This window comes from Carassius gibelio, chromosome A4 (assembly GCF_023724105.1).
Source record: "Carassius gibelio isolate Cgi1373 ecotype wild population from Czech Republic chromosome A4, carGib1.2-hapl.c, whole genome shotgun sequence".
Classification (NCBI taxonomy): Eukaryota; Metazoa; Chordata; class Actinopteri; order Cypriniformes; family Cyprinidae; genus Carassius; species Carassius gibelio.
Genome location: NC_068374.1, coordinates 27,881,476 through 27,895,442, shown reverse-complemented (window position 1 = coordinate 27,895,442; position 13,967 = coordinate 27,881,476). Strand labels below are relative to the sequence as shown.

The 13,967-nt window shown below is 34.8% G+C and overlaps 1 protein-coding gene across 14 annotated transcripts in view; it reads left to right on the top strand.

Moving 5' to 3' along the window:
- Positions 1 to 851: 851 nt before the first annotated feature.
- LOC127975685 (neuronal cell adhesion molecule) overlaps positions 852 to 13,967 on the top strand; it is a 44,059-nt gene continuing 30,943 nt past the window's right edge. For 13 of the 14 annotated variants that reach the window (XM_052579763.1, XM_052579757.1, XM_052579720.1 and 10 more), the window contains exon 1: positions 852 to 1,017. The gene's annotated coding sequence lies outside the window, so the exon portion shown is untranslated. Of the gene's footprint in view, positions 1,018 to 12,823; positions 13,128 to 13,967 lie in introns of those variants that run through there. The other variant, XM_052579717.1, reaches the window with a different exon arrangement.

Below are 13,967 nucleotides of genomic sequence, written 5' to 3'. Positions count from 1 at the left end.
AAATGAATCAAGTTATGGTGGGTAATCAAGTTTTAAATATATATATATATATTTTTTGCTTCTTACCAGATTAACATTTAATTGATTAAAAGATACACCAAGGACTGTTTGAAATGTCTTTTTTTTATGTATTTGAAAGTTTTTCTTTAACCTGTGATGTCAAAACCCCAATTTGAGAAGTATTTCTGCAGTCTACAAAGAAAACACTTGCAAAATCCTTCAGTCATTCTGATGAGCTCATTTGCCATTCTAATGTATGTGTGTGTGTGTGTGTGTGTGTATGTGTTTATGCCTCTTTCTGTGTGTAATATCTATGCACACAGAATATATTATTTTATATTTTAGTTATAGTGTAGTTATAGTGTTTAGTTATATATATATTTTATTATATATATATATATATATATATATATATATATATATATATATATATATATATATATATATATATATAATATTAAATTATATCAATAAATAATATGGAAATGATGTTGCTTTTAATATTTAATTATTATTTTTTTATTATAAGCACAACTAAAAAACTAATTATAAATTGATGTATTAAAAAAATACTATAGAAGTCAAGGGGTACCAGCAACTTCAAAACATCTGTAGTGTTGAACAGAAGAAAGAAACTCATACAGGTTTGGAAATGTTTCATTTTGGGGTAAACTATCCCTTTAAGTTTGAGGAGCCTCCATCATTTATATGAATACGCCTTTCTTTGAAAAACAAACAGAATTGAACAAATACAACTTCTTTACGCCAAGAGTATAATAACTAGTGTCCAGTAGTGCTGTTTGTGTGTGCTCTGTCCTGTCTGCCTGGAGGTCCTCGCGCGCTGCAGCTGCGCCTGCACTGAGCGTGCGCGTGACGGCGCTGCGCGTTTGACAGCAGCAGGAGCAGCGCGAGCGCTCGAGGAGAAAGAGAAGCTGCGGTGCGCGCCGACTACACAACACACCAAACGTACACCAATCCCGTGAAACCGGATGGGTCGAGGATTCTTCACTGGAATCGGTGAGTTTTACAGTTTTTTTATATTGGAAGCTGCGTTATTCTCTCCGTGTTCATGGCGAGACGCGTTTGGGAAGGCGAAGGCGCAGTAGGTGCAGTATTTGAGTCGATGAGGAGCATCCAGTCGTGCTTCTCCCATGGCAACCGGTGATGATGCGGATTTTCACGGCGATATGACAGGGATCACAAAGGATGCGTTTCAATGAAATATCTGAACGCCGTTTAAAACGAAGCTTTCATTGTGTGTCATCTCGATAAACGCGCCATCATGAAAGTCTGTGTTTAATTGAAATCGTGATCGGTCACCAGCAGGTGCTCTCGTCATATAAAGACATCATCCCTCAATATTTATTCATTATGGTGCATTTCTCAAATGTAAATATTTGATTTGCATATTTATTCATTTGAGAATGGACCTGCTGTCATGGTATGAAGACAAAAAACAACCACAGATGATACAGGATACCCTACAAAAGACAACGGGAACAAGGCTCTTTCATTACTGCATCTTTCTTTTCTGTCTTTGTTTCATGAAAATAGTGTTTTATATGTTTAATAGCATTTTCCATTAAAAGGTTGCAAATGGGACCTAAAAATGTACATATTTTTTATTTTGCACTTTTATTTCTATATTATGGAAGAACAGTTGTCCGCCTCTGTGTTGTCAAATATTATTTAAGCTGTTTTATTTTCTGCTATCATAAAATTATGTAAAATAGCTGTTGCAGTGCTACAAAACTAGCTTTTTACCTCAACAAGAATAGCAAAGTACAGTGAGAGAATTGCAAGATTTACCAGTCATTACTTTTGTAAATGATTTCAACCACAATAAAGCAATAGGCTGTTTTATATGAAAAATGTAATATTTTCTAATAATCTATTAGTCTATTAACTATAATCTATTAACACAATAGTAAATTGAGGGAACGAATTAGAAAATTGTGCGCACAATTACTTTATTTTTTCTTGCATGTCATGTGCGGGGCTCCGTAGTACAGTATATGGCCTTTAGCACCAAAAACATATTTTTTACAATTCTGAACATATTATATTTTTATCTTAGAAAGTGCACAACTAGCACCTCCTTTATAATCACTAAAAAGGTGTCACCTCAGTTCATCGCAATCTCACAAAGTTCCTTCATAATCAATGAACCTCTTATATACATCCTGTTTCAGTGAAAGGATTTGCGAGCGTGTGGAACAAGATCCAGCATTTATTTGAACGGAATGGCCAATCAGAGGAGTTCAAGAATCAACAGATCTGTCTGTGATTGGCTACACTGCTCATGAGTCGATGAGTTGGCAGCCTAAACTATATTAGTATAATTTTTCCTGCATAATTACGTACATGAAGAAATATATTTTGTGTTGGATCAGTCACTTATGTTGGCATGCCCTTATCCATAAACATTGCAGATAAGTGATTTTAGGTATGTTTTTTTGCTGTCATTCAATTAAGCTCTCAGCTGGTAGGGAGTAGTAAGATGGGTTCTCAAACACTTCTGGTGTTTTCACTGCTGAATGGCAGTTTATAACACATGGAGCAATCCAGTCATATATATAGATCAGTGGTCATGATGTGGTCTGTGGCTGTTGTATGTCAGACGTTATTTAATTAGAATCGGTAATGCTATTTAGAGTTATTTTTAAATAACTCTTCAGGGCATAGTCTAATTGGGCAAAAAATATATTGCACTTCATTATATTTTGTGACCATTTACTGCAGGTCAACACTATAGTGCTATTTCATTTGGACATTCACACACTGCAGGTTAGGACAATTTATAGTATGGATGGTGTGTGCTCTACACTAATTCACTGTAATTTTTAATGGATTTTAAATACTCTGATGGCTTCATAGATGACCTGCAGGCGGTCTAACATCGACACAACTGAATGATGATTAATGAAGGAGAAAATATGGGACATTTGCTTTCTTGTCCAAGGCAATGGGATATCATAATGCACATGTGCATAACAGCTGCTACTTTGTGTGCTGCAGAGCCACTTTGTGGTGAGAAAAGTTTCCCATTTAGATTTTCATAGCAATTTTTAATAAGCATTTGCACAGGGATGTTACAACAGAAATGAGAGAGTGAATGCTAGTATAATACAGTTGAAAGACAGGAACAGAAAGCCATTTGTGGAGCAGGTTCTTTATATTTAAGGGTGTAAATATTTGTATTTTGTTTTAGATTTTATTTGAGATTTTATTATTATATTTTATATTATTATTGTTTTTTGTATTGTTATTATTTTTGTTTTATGTAATTCATTTATTTTACTGTTTTATTTTAAAAAATTGTATTTGATAATTCTTTACTGGCTCTGAAATTGTTTTGGAACAATTCATTTTTGAATTGCAAAAATATACTCTTCAATTAATACCTTTGTCACCGCTCCATCCAATGCATCTAATTTGGAAGTAGATTGGAAAATCTGAATTTGTTGGACTTTTACAGATTTTGTTCAGTTTTGTTTGTAATAAGAAATTAAATTTCTGTTCGATTTAGTTATTACGTTCCATAATTTATGCAGTTTTTGTTTGGTTACTGCTTTTTAACCTGTTTATATCAAAATTATGCTCCATGAAAAGCTTTTTTGAGGTTTTTTGGATGGGAATTTATAGCAACGCTGATGAAGCACAACAGGCACCTGGTACAGTACGTGCCACCAAGCCAGCTGTGCTTTATCATGGACCTTTCTTTGCCTTCTATCTAGCCATGCACTTTCCACCATCTGGTATGAAGTGACTGGACAATACTGCACAGAGAGGATCACTGGGAATGAAGTAAATAGCTTATGCTGTGGTTTTGGAGTGTTTGTTTGTGACTCAGTAAGTTCAAATGCTGGATATTTACATTTGCACCAGCTGTCATCGCCAAGGCAGGCTAGACATTTGCATGCTGGTAATTGCTTTGCAAACATGCCACATGTGCCTTGTGACCTGATTTTAATGCATCATAGTTTTTGAGATTTAAGAGCTTGATTTAAAGGGCATGAACTCAGTGTAACACTAACTTACTGTTGGTCTGGTAGATTATTGAACAGTATTTTCTGTGAGAGGAATTGTCTGGGGAAATGTTACAGGTGTTACATTGGTGTAGGTAGTGAACCTTTGCCTGTATTTCATTTTAGATCAGTCTGACATTATATCATTGGGATTACAGATTTATTCAGTATGGGCAAACGTCTCTGTCTCTGTCTTAATATGCTTCAAAAAGAATAAGCTGACTCTTGTCATGGCCGATAAATGATTAGTGGAGATTAAGGTCAAACATGACTGAAGATGGACATAGATCTATCTATCTATCTGTCTGTCTATCTATCTATCTATCTATCTGTCCGTCCATCCATCCATCCATCCATCCATCCATCTATTTTACAGTCTATTAAAATTACTGGATTTGGCAGCATATCAAAACATGAATAATATATATTTTTTTCTATGTTCTCTAGAAGGCATAATTATTGGAATCTGATGGGCTGTAACTGACTTTGCTCCTTCAGAGTTGTTGGTTTTACTAAAACAAAGCTGTTATCAGCAATATTAAGTAATTAAGTATTTATATATTTATATTTATTTATATAAGTTTTTTCCATCCCCCTTGCTGTCATATTATAAACTTCAGTATTGTTAATGGATTTATTCTGTTTGATAAAGATCATTTCAGCATATTATAACGATTTCTAAAAGATCATGTGACGCTGAAAACCGAATTAATGGCTGCTGAAAATTCAACTTTTCCATCACAGGAATCAATTACATATTATAATTTTTTTAAAATACAACACCATTATAAGAAATGTTACTGTATTGTTTATTAAAATGAATGCAGCCTTGATGTGCATAAGAGACTTCTTTCAAAATCATTGTAAAATCTTAATCATTACATACTTTTGACTGGTAGTGTGTATATATATATATTGTAACTATTAACATAAATGTGACTTAATGTGAAATATTTTGAAATTGTAGTACATTGTACAAACCTTTACAGACACTGCTTCTTTGTGTTTGTTATCTCAAGAGTGGCATTTAGTTGCAAAACGCATATCATCTGACCAACCTAACCATGGAGAATAGTGAAATATTTAAATTGGTGTAGAATCATTGTGCTTCAACCGTGCTGATTTATGGGTATTTGAGAGCTGTAATCTGTGGCCTGCGTGCTGCTTTAGGGAGATGTGTGTCGACTTTATGACTCAGTGTAAATAACTAGGAAGTCATGGCACCCACAAGCCCTGTGAAATTTCGCTCCTGCGAGACAAGTTTCTGTTCTTGTCCTCCTGGCCTCTTTTGTGAACCCTGCGTCCTCTCTTGTCCTACTCCTGTTTGCTTTGATGAGGGTTCAATGTTGATCTAATGTGAGTCACAAGCATGTTTTTTGCCTTTAAATGTTTTCCAAAAAGCCTTGGCGTCTGGTTTCTATCTGTAGCATGTCTGTGAATCACAGTGGAGGTCTAAAATAATCCAACTTCCTGCTTTAAAAGACCTCTAACTCCCCTCTGTGTCTGAGACTCAATCCAGACAGACTTCTGTAGACTCTAATGACATTTTGAGCTTCATATCAGAATCCCTTGTAAACTGTGAAAAGTCATTAACATGAGTTATATCAAAAGGAAGTGTACTGTAGATTATTTTCCGTCAGTTGTGTAAATGCACTGATATTAGGAGTTCTGGAAATGTTTAGAAAATGGATGTTAATTGTGTTAGAACAAGCCTTTTTAAAACTGTTCTTTTTTATCTACTAGTTTTGCCCCATTGCAGAAAACCAAACCATCAACAATGACTAAGAAAATACAAGCAGTTTAAATTACTGGCATTGTGTGTCAGATATTGTCAGAAACACTCTTGCTTTTTAGGATTTTGAATCAGATTAGATTCTTAATTATTTTCTGCTCACGTGAGCCATTATGCAGATTTGTCTGTAATAATGCAGATCTTTATGGCATAAAAAATATTATTTTTCTTTCTTAAATCTCTTTTAGTCTGATTTTCATCTGTCTGTCCTCATTCACATTCACAACCTCTGAAACTGATACAGACACCTTAAACTGATCTTTTATTTCCCCTCTTTCTTCCTCTTTAGTTCTTAAAATGATATCAGTTTAGGGAAAGCCCAACGTTATTTTAGTGCTTTTTTTCTAAAAATATGCTACTAGAGTCATGTGTGTCTTTATCTATTCTTTTAAAGATGAAACATATAACGTAAACTATGACTACTGTTAAACTTTGGTAAGATTTCCGTCCAGGGGTATGCATCAGTCATGCTTGCTTAGACCTTGAATAATAAAAATAAAAATAAAATAAAATAAAATAAAATAATGCAGTAAATAAAAATGCCTGTTTTTATATGTAATAATTTTATATAATGTTTAAATATTTAAATAATGAATGACATTAAATATTTAAATAATTTTAATGACATTAGTCTCACGATAAATGGCTAATTAAGCCTCATTGATGGGACTGTGAATTCAGACATTCCATAAACTAAAGGCAACAGCTTTTTATTTGATATCCCTAAGTTAAATGCACTTTATAGTCTATAAATAATGACGTTGTGTTTTATGAGCTCCCTGTTATTTCTACTGAATTCAGATTGATAGGGTCTGGCGGGAGTTCAGTCTGACTGTGATGAACAGAATGAACGATTGAAGAGAGTGAAAAGTGAAAGACTGGAGACTTGCTGAGAGAAAGAGAGGCTTGAATTGACCAAACTCACTGCTTTGTGGGAGATCAATGCAGTACAGTTATATTGAATAACAGTGTCACTCCTGACATATGATTTATGTGGTATAAATATTGAAAACATTCAGGCATGTGGGCCCTCCTACGTACAGTATGGCTAACTTTTTCACTTGAATCTAGACTCTTACAAAATTCTTTGGTTTGTTTATGTCATGACAATATAGGTAATAGGGTTAAACTAATGTTTGTGAGCATCTTTTGAAGCATGCAGATGTACTATATACATCTCTTCAAAATGCTGTTTTGTATCTTTATTTGGTAACTTGATGCATTGTGCTTTTATACAAGAGATTTTTATACATGCTGAGGTTGGGTTTTAGGGTTTGATTTATTAACAGTGCTTGATTGCGTCATAGGCAGTATAGACAGATTGACCTCAGGATTAGATTTGACCTCAGTGCATCACAAATCAATATAGCAAAGTGCAGGACATTATAACACCCCATGAAAAGGAGTCCTTACCATGTTCTAAAAATTTGTTAAAGTCAGCCAATAGCTACTGTAAATAGCTCTTTAGCTAATTTGCATGGCTGATTTTCATTTAGCATTGTTAATGAAGTCTTTGAAAAATGTTTCAGCATTTAATACAGTCATTTAATATTGGGTATTATTTTAACGTCAAGCTACAGTAACAGTTGTAACCGGAAATCATGACAGATATTTAAAATCTGCATTCAGTTTTGACTCAATTCTGGTCTGAATTTTACACTTTCCATGATCGATTACATTCACAAGATTTAAATCCAGTCCGTCCTATATATTTTTTTCTTATTAAATATTTAGTTTCACTTGGACTCAAATGAGTCACAATAGATTGTGAAAGCTGTTTCATGTTAATGTTCAAGTAGTTTGTCTGTTCATATATAGAGCCAGTTTTATGGTTCACCAGGGGGCTGATTCATCGTTGGGGGTAGCCTATATTTTCCACTGAGCTCAGATTATGAAATTATGTTAAATGGAGATAAAATTATTTAAAAAAGAGGTAGAATGAGACCTCTGGCCATGTAGGTGACTCTGGATTATAATACGGCAATTCAATGCCAGTGGCATAAACACTGAATAATTTAGCTAATACAATTTACACTACTAATTTAGTCTGCTACATATTCTTTTTAATTCATTAGTCAGGTACAGTATGCTCTAGAACAAGCAGCTATTTTTTAAAGCCCTGAAGTTCCTTTGGTTTTGGTCTCAGTTTGAATAGTACTTCACTTTGTATTTGACATATCAAGCCTGTAATCTGTTATGCATTTGACCTTTAAGGGCTCTGGACCATCAGAGCAAAGGTCAACTCTCGACTGTTTATTTAGCTTTCTCGCTTTCTTAAGACAAGTTCCTGTCTTTGGTTGGACTGTGGTGAAGCCGTGGTTTGATGAAATTTCTGTCCCTGAAAGTGAATGCAAAAAGTGTTCAACTATTTCTGTCAATACCATTTGCGTTCACTTTTAGATTTTCGTAACATCAATTTGTTTATTTTTCATGAAAGTCTGTTTCGACCTAAAAGTTCAAATGAGATATAAAGCTACAGTTATTGTGAGATGTAAAGTTACAGTTGTGATAGATTAAAACAGTATATATATTTTTTTAAAGGATCATATCATCATTTTATTTTTATAATGCCTTTAAAACATTAATTGTTTAAATTTTTTTTAATTAAATTTTTTTTTTTTTTTTTAATTTTTTAATTAAGTTTCTTACATTAATTTGCTGTTTTCAGGATGCATGGCAAGTTTTATTATTTCAATATTCATAACAACAATTCAGTATTCATAACGGTTTGGGGGACAGTTGCATCTGTTTATCTGGTTCATGCATCTGTGTCCATGAAACTGATGTGAAGGCATGTCAGGGCTGCTGCACAATGCATTGCACTGCTCTTTAATTATGATACTATCCACATGACAAATGTAAATTTGAATGCAGGTCACTCGTGGTTTAGTAATGCCACTTTGTATAGTAGAAATCAAGACTCAGACTCATTTTGCATGGGCGCTCTGGACATGCACATGGAAATGACATTGCTGACCGCTCAAGCCTGACTGCTTACAAATAAGGCCAAATGGGGCTCTCATATGCTATTGTGAACAATTGCTTTTGTCATTTTGTCCGGTAGAGGCCAGATAAGTTGACTATTTCAAATGATTTTTTGTAGGCAAACCCCAGGATATGGAGCTGTTTATTTCAATAGTGCCTATGCTGTGACCTTCTAAGATGATAGAATGCTGTTTTAACTCATTTTCTCTGGATTATTGTTCTTTTAATCAACTATCTGGCGTGTAGCAGTGTAGCACTGCATTAATGGGGTTCTGTTTCTTGGATAACGATATTATTCAGGACCTCCACACTCTTACCATATGGAGTTAAGGTATTCCTGTTATTTATTGTCTGTTGAAAGTCTTCATAGAGAAATCTCTTCTCGGGAATGTCACTGCGGGACACTGAGGTGAAACATTAATACAGTAATGTTTTCAGAATTAGGGTGCTTACACACTAGAGTAAGTTTTGATGGAGCATCTCATGATGGATAGGGACGAGTAAGATCCATTTTGTGTCGTGTCATTTTGAAATCACATGGGAATATGGTTGAATTTCTGAAAGCACAACTGTGCGCGTGTTTTCATTTGGAAAATGTTGGCAAGTTTTGAAAATGTTAGATTTTCTGCTATACATCTCTGGGATGTTGCTTGTTGGATGTTTAATGAAATTGTTTTTGCAGCATTTAGATGTATGGAAATCCTCTTTTTTCATTGTAAGGTGCTTATGCATTATCAGCCGATAAACAACATGATCAGGTCTTGTATAAAAAGGGTCACAACTTTTATTTTATTTTATTTTTTTGCTAGGATATAATTATATTATATTATATTATATTATATTATATTATATCAAATTATTTTAGATTATTTTATTTTTTATTATGTATTCAGAAAGGGACAGTGGTTAAGCATTTTGTTATTTTATTTTATATTATTTTAATTGATTTTAATAAAAAAAATTCAAGTAATAAAAACAATAAAAACAAGAATGTCACATTGGATGCTCAGTGAACAGAGATGTGTTCAAATTTCTCTCTCAGCTGACATCTTTTCTTGACTTTGCTACTGTTCAGTCGGCTGTCCGCAGGGCGAGTGTGTCCGGTGTGATTCACGAGCCTCAGGGAGTTGATCTGGGAAGATTTCTCATCAGCTGAGTTACTGGCTTAAGGAGAAATCTCTCTGTAGTGGACCTAATAATAGCCATCACATAAGCCTTTCCTGACCCTCTCCTCTCTCATCCATCAGATGCATAGCTCCCTTCAGAGTGAAATACGGCCCTGTGGTTCCCCACTCTCTGTTTTATAACCACCAGCTTGTCGTGTTTTCTTTTGAAGAATACTTTTCTCATTAGGTTTCTCTTGACTGACTCTCCCTCTGTGTCTGCTTCTTTGTTTTGGTTTGTTCTTTCCATGCTTGCTCATTGTATGTTACACAAGATTAGTTTCTCTCCGGAGTGCCGGTTTAATGTCTGGTGGGTCGGGGTCGCCGGGGTGGACCCACCATCGCAGGGCCTTGTTGCCATAGTGAGTGAGTCTCCCTGGTGATGATGCTGTATGATCAGAAAAGACTGAGTTGAAAGAGAGACTGAGTTATGGCCATTCTGAGATAAGAGCTGATTTTTGCCATCGCTGTTTACTGCGTGTATTATAAACCCAAGGGTAATCTTGATTACAGAACAAATAAGAATCAGTGTGTTAATGAGCGCTTTGCGTGGAAAATATGGCCAATATGCTGACCTTATCAGAGAGGGCTGAATGCTGTTGTATTGACTGTTTGGAGAACTGTGGCCTTTTATATAAACAGGCAGATCAATAAAATGCAAGGCACATAAGTCATCAGCGGGTATAATGAGCTGTGAGAGCTTTCATACACGGTGCGCCTGAATAAGTGTTTAAAACAGAAAAAATCTGGCCTCAAAATAAAAATCGGCTATTTTTTTTAATAGCCATTATGATATATAAATATATATAAAGCTAAATTAAATTGTTAAGGAAGATAAATAGACACACGTATATATTCACACGTATATAATTTTTTTTTTGCTTTAATATACATTTCTAATGATTGCTTTTAGCTTTTATTGCATTTTTTACATCATTATATTTTTTAAACATATTTATTTATGGCATGTCTTGTTATTTCAGATCAGTTTAGTGATGCTAGTGGGACTGAAAATAATTATTCCTTTAAAACACAATGCTACACCACTTCTTTTGTTGTCTGTAGATGATTGCAGTAGATTTTTAAGAACTGTATGCTCGTGTGGAACCCTACCACCATCCCATCTCTCTCTTAGCATGTGGCCTTTGCTCAAACCACATCATTAACATAAAAATCAAATAACCATTTCTTATTGCAATGTGTGGCCTCCCCAGGGGGCATCATGCCAACAGTTCTAGTTCACTTCCTTTTGCTTTCTCTTTTCTCCTCTGTCTTCCTCATAATGCCAATGTAACTCAATACATAAATATAAAACGTATTACTATAATATATAATATATAAAAGACATGTGATCCTGCTCAAGATCAAGTGGATTATGAACTTAAAAAGGTAAAAAGGAAATCAGGTCTTTTGTTTCTTTTCTAGTGCTGTTGGAGGTCTGGTGGGAATTATGTCCATGTATTGTCCGCTAGTATTGATAACTGTGTCCTCAGAGCTGAAGTGGAAATGACAGAGAGTTCAGTGGCGACTCGTCTCTGTGCTGAAAGCCCAGCTGGTGTGTGCTAAATCTGCTGTGTGAAAAGGCCTCTCCATGCCCCTTTGTGCAGCTCTCCAGTGCTCTGTATATTCTGCCATTTGTGTGTGAGTGTGTGTGTGTGTGTGTGTGTGAGGGACCCCAGTCTGACGGATGTTAACACTCAGACAGAGTATATTAACGCTGAGAGCTGGGGAAAGTAATCAGTGCTTTTCTTTCTGGTCAAATATACTCTAGACTGTATCTACATGTCCTCACTCATATGATACTCGAAAAGCCACGGTACGGAAAAATGAGCCCTTCGTTATTGGATATGGGTATTACTTTTAAGATACTGAAATATATCTGTTCATGGTGTAAAAAATATACAATACAGGAAGGTACACACTGGTATATGTCACATATAACATTTCAATATCTAGTTTAACACACACACTTGCGACTGCATATCAGTTGATATCTACAATAATAAACCAAGTTGCTACGTTGCATGGCAACCACTGTCAGCCTACAGTTAGTTTAATTAGAACTACACACTTGGCCGCAGAATTTTTTTTTTTTCTTCTGGTTGATAATTTTTTTTATTATATTACCAAGGTCACAATTTTATAAAATACTTTTCACCATGGCTTATTGATGATAAGAGATTACTAATGGCACTGATTAATTTTTCTCAGAGAAATGTTGTCTTTATTTACTAACCAGAGAGTAGGATGTATTTGAGCACTGCAGGAAGGTAAATTATATGAAATTATAATTTAATATAAAAATGAATAAAAAATTACTCCATTTACTTTCTTAGTGCATGTGATAACACAACAATATATATTATGCAAGATTTAGTCTTCTAAATACTCAATCAAAATGTTACTGAATCAAAACTTCCTCTGGAATTATTTTCATTTTCCACTGATGTCATTTTAGTTAACAGTCTAATAGCAATTTAATCATTGTCATCCTGATGGGTAGAATTAAGTCCTGTCCTTCAGTTTTTCTCTTTGAATATGCGTGTGCTTAAAAATAAGCCACTTTACAGAAGCAGTGTGCATTGCAAATGAGAATACATGTTGACTTTGTGTAAACAGATGCTCTGAACCTTTATAATGACCATCATATGACATTATATGAGTCATTATGTCAACATTGAAGGCTGTTTTATGAGCTCAGAGGGCTGTAAAATCACATCTAGCTACATTAGGATAAATGTTTTGGTTGCCATAGAGCTCTGCTTTTATAATATGAATTTTATTGAAGACTGTATAGAGAACAATAAAGGCTTTTATTGTTTATCCAGAACCAATTTTTCCCCCTTTCAGTCCCCCAGTCCCTACGGATGCTTTTGATTTGCTCCAGGACATGCGTTAACCCCCTTTATATGGTGACAAAGGGGTGTGTTAATCTCACCGAGTTAGGAGGCAGGCACATGGGGGTGGATGCCATGCAGGGAGAGTCGAGCAGCCATGTGTGTGTGTGTGTGTGTGTGTGTGTGTGTGAGGCAGATGCCTGTCAGAGTGTTCACCGGCCACACACATACTACATGAGCCACAGAGGATGGTTTGCGAGATACTCAATTGATACACACCGTGACCAGGAAAGGACTGCTGTTGACTCACTGCAGTATTAAGGTAATGGTGTTCTAGCTGTGAAAAATAAGGTTGTTGTTTTTTTTTATACCCAATCTTTATTTGCTTTGGTGGTTGGTTCTCAGTGATTTGATCTTGAGTTGTTGTTTTTTTTTTGTATTTATTAGGGTTTCTCACACCCTATGGGTCAAAGTAACACCTCCAGGGTGATTTCCTTTCACTTGAGTGACTTAGGTTATGTGACTATAGTTACTTAGAACAAACAGCTTTTTGTCCATTGTGAAGTGCACTCCTGGTGTCACCTTTCCTGTTAAAACCAGTCAGATTTGTCTTTGTGTGTGCTGATTTGTTTATTCTGAAATCAGAGTGTGTGTTGATGGGATGTCTGTAGGTGCACAACTAAAGCCAAAGGTTTTATGGCAGCATGTATTTTTGTGATGGGACAAACCTTTTATGTTTTATCTTAAACATATCTGTGGTATGTTTAATATCGTTAAGTAGTCTATACAATTATATATGTGTTGATAGATAGATGTAATCATGTATGTTGATTGATGTAGGTGATACAGAATTTGTTAGTGATTAGTATACAAAAATCTACACCTGTGTGGACAAACGGATGGATAGATGAAAAGATGGATAAATGAATATATGGGTGAAAAAAGAAATGGATGAATGAAAAAGAAATCAATGGATGGATAAATGTATGAAAAATGAATTTATAGATGATTGATGGATGGATGATGAAAAAGAATTGCATAAATGGATGGTGGAATGTATGAAAAAAGAAATAGATTGATTAATCAATAGATAAATGGATGGATGGATGAATTAATAGATAAATGAATGGATTGGTGGGTGGATAAATGGATGTTGGATGAA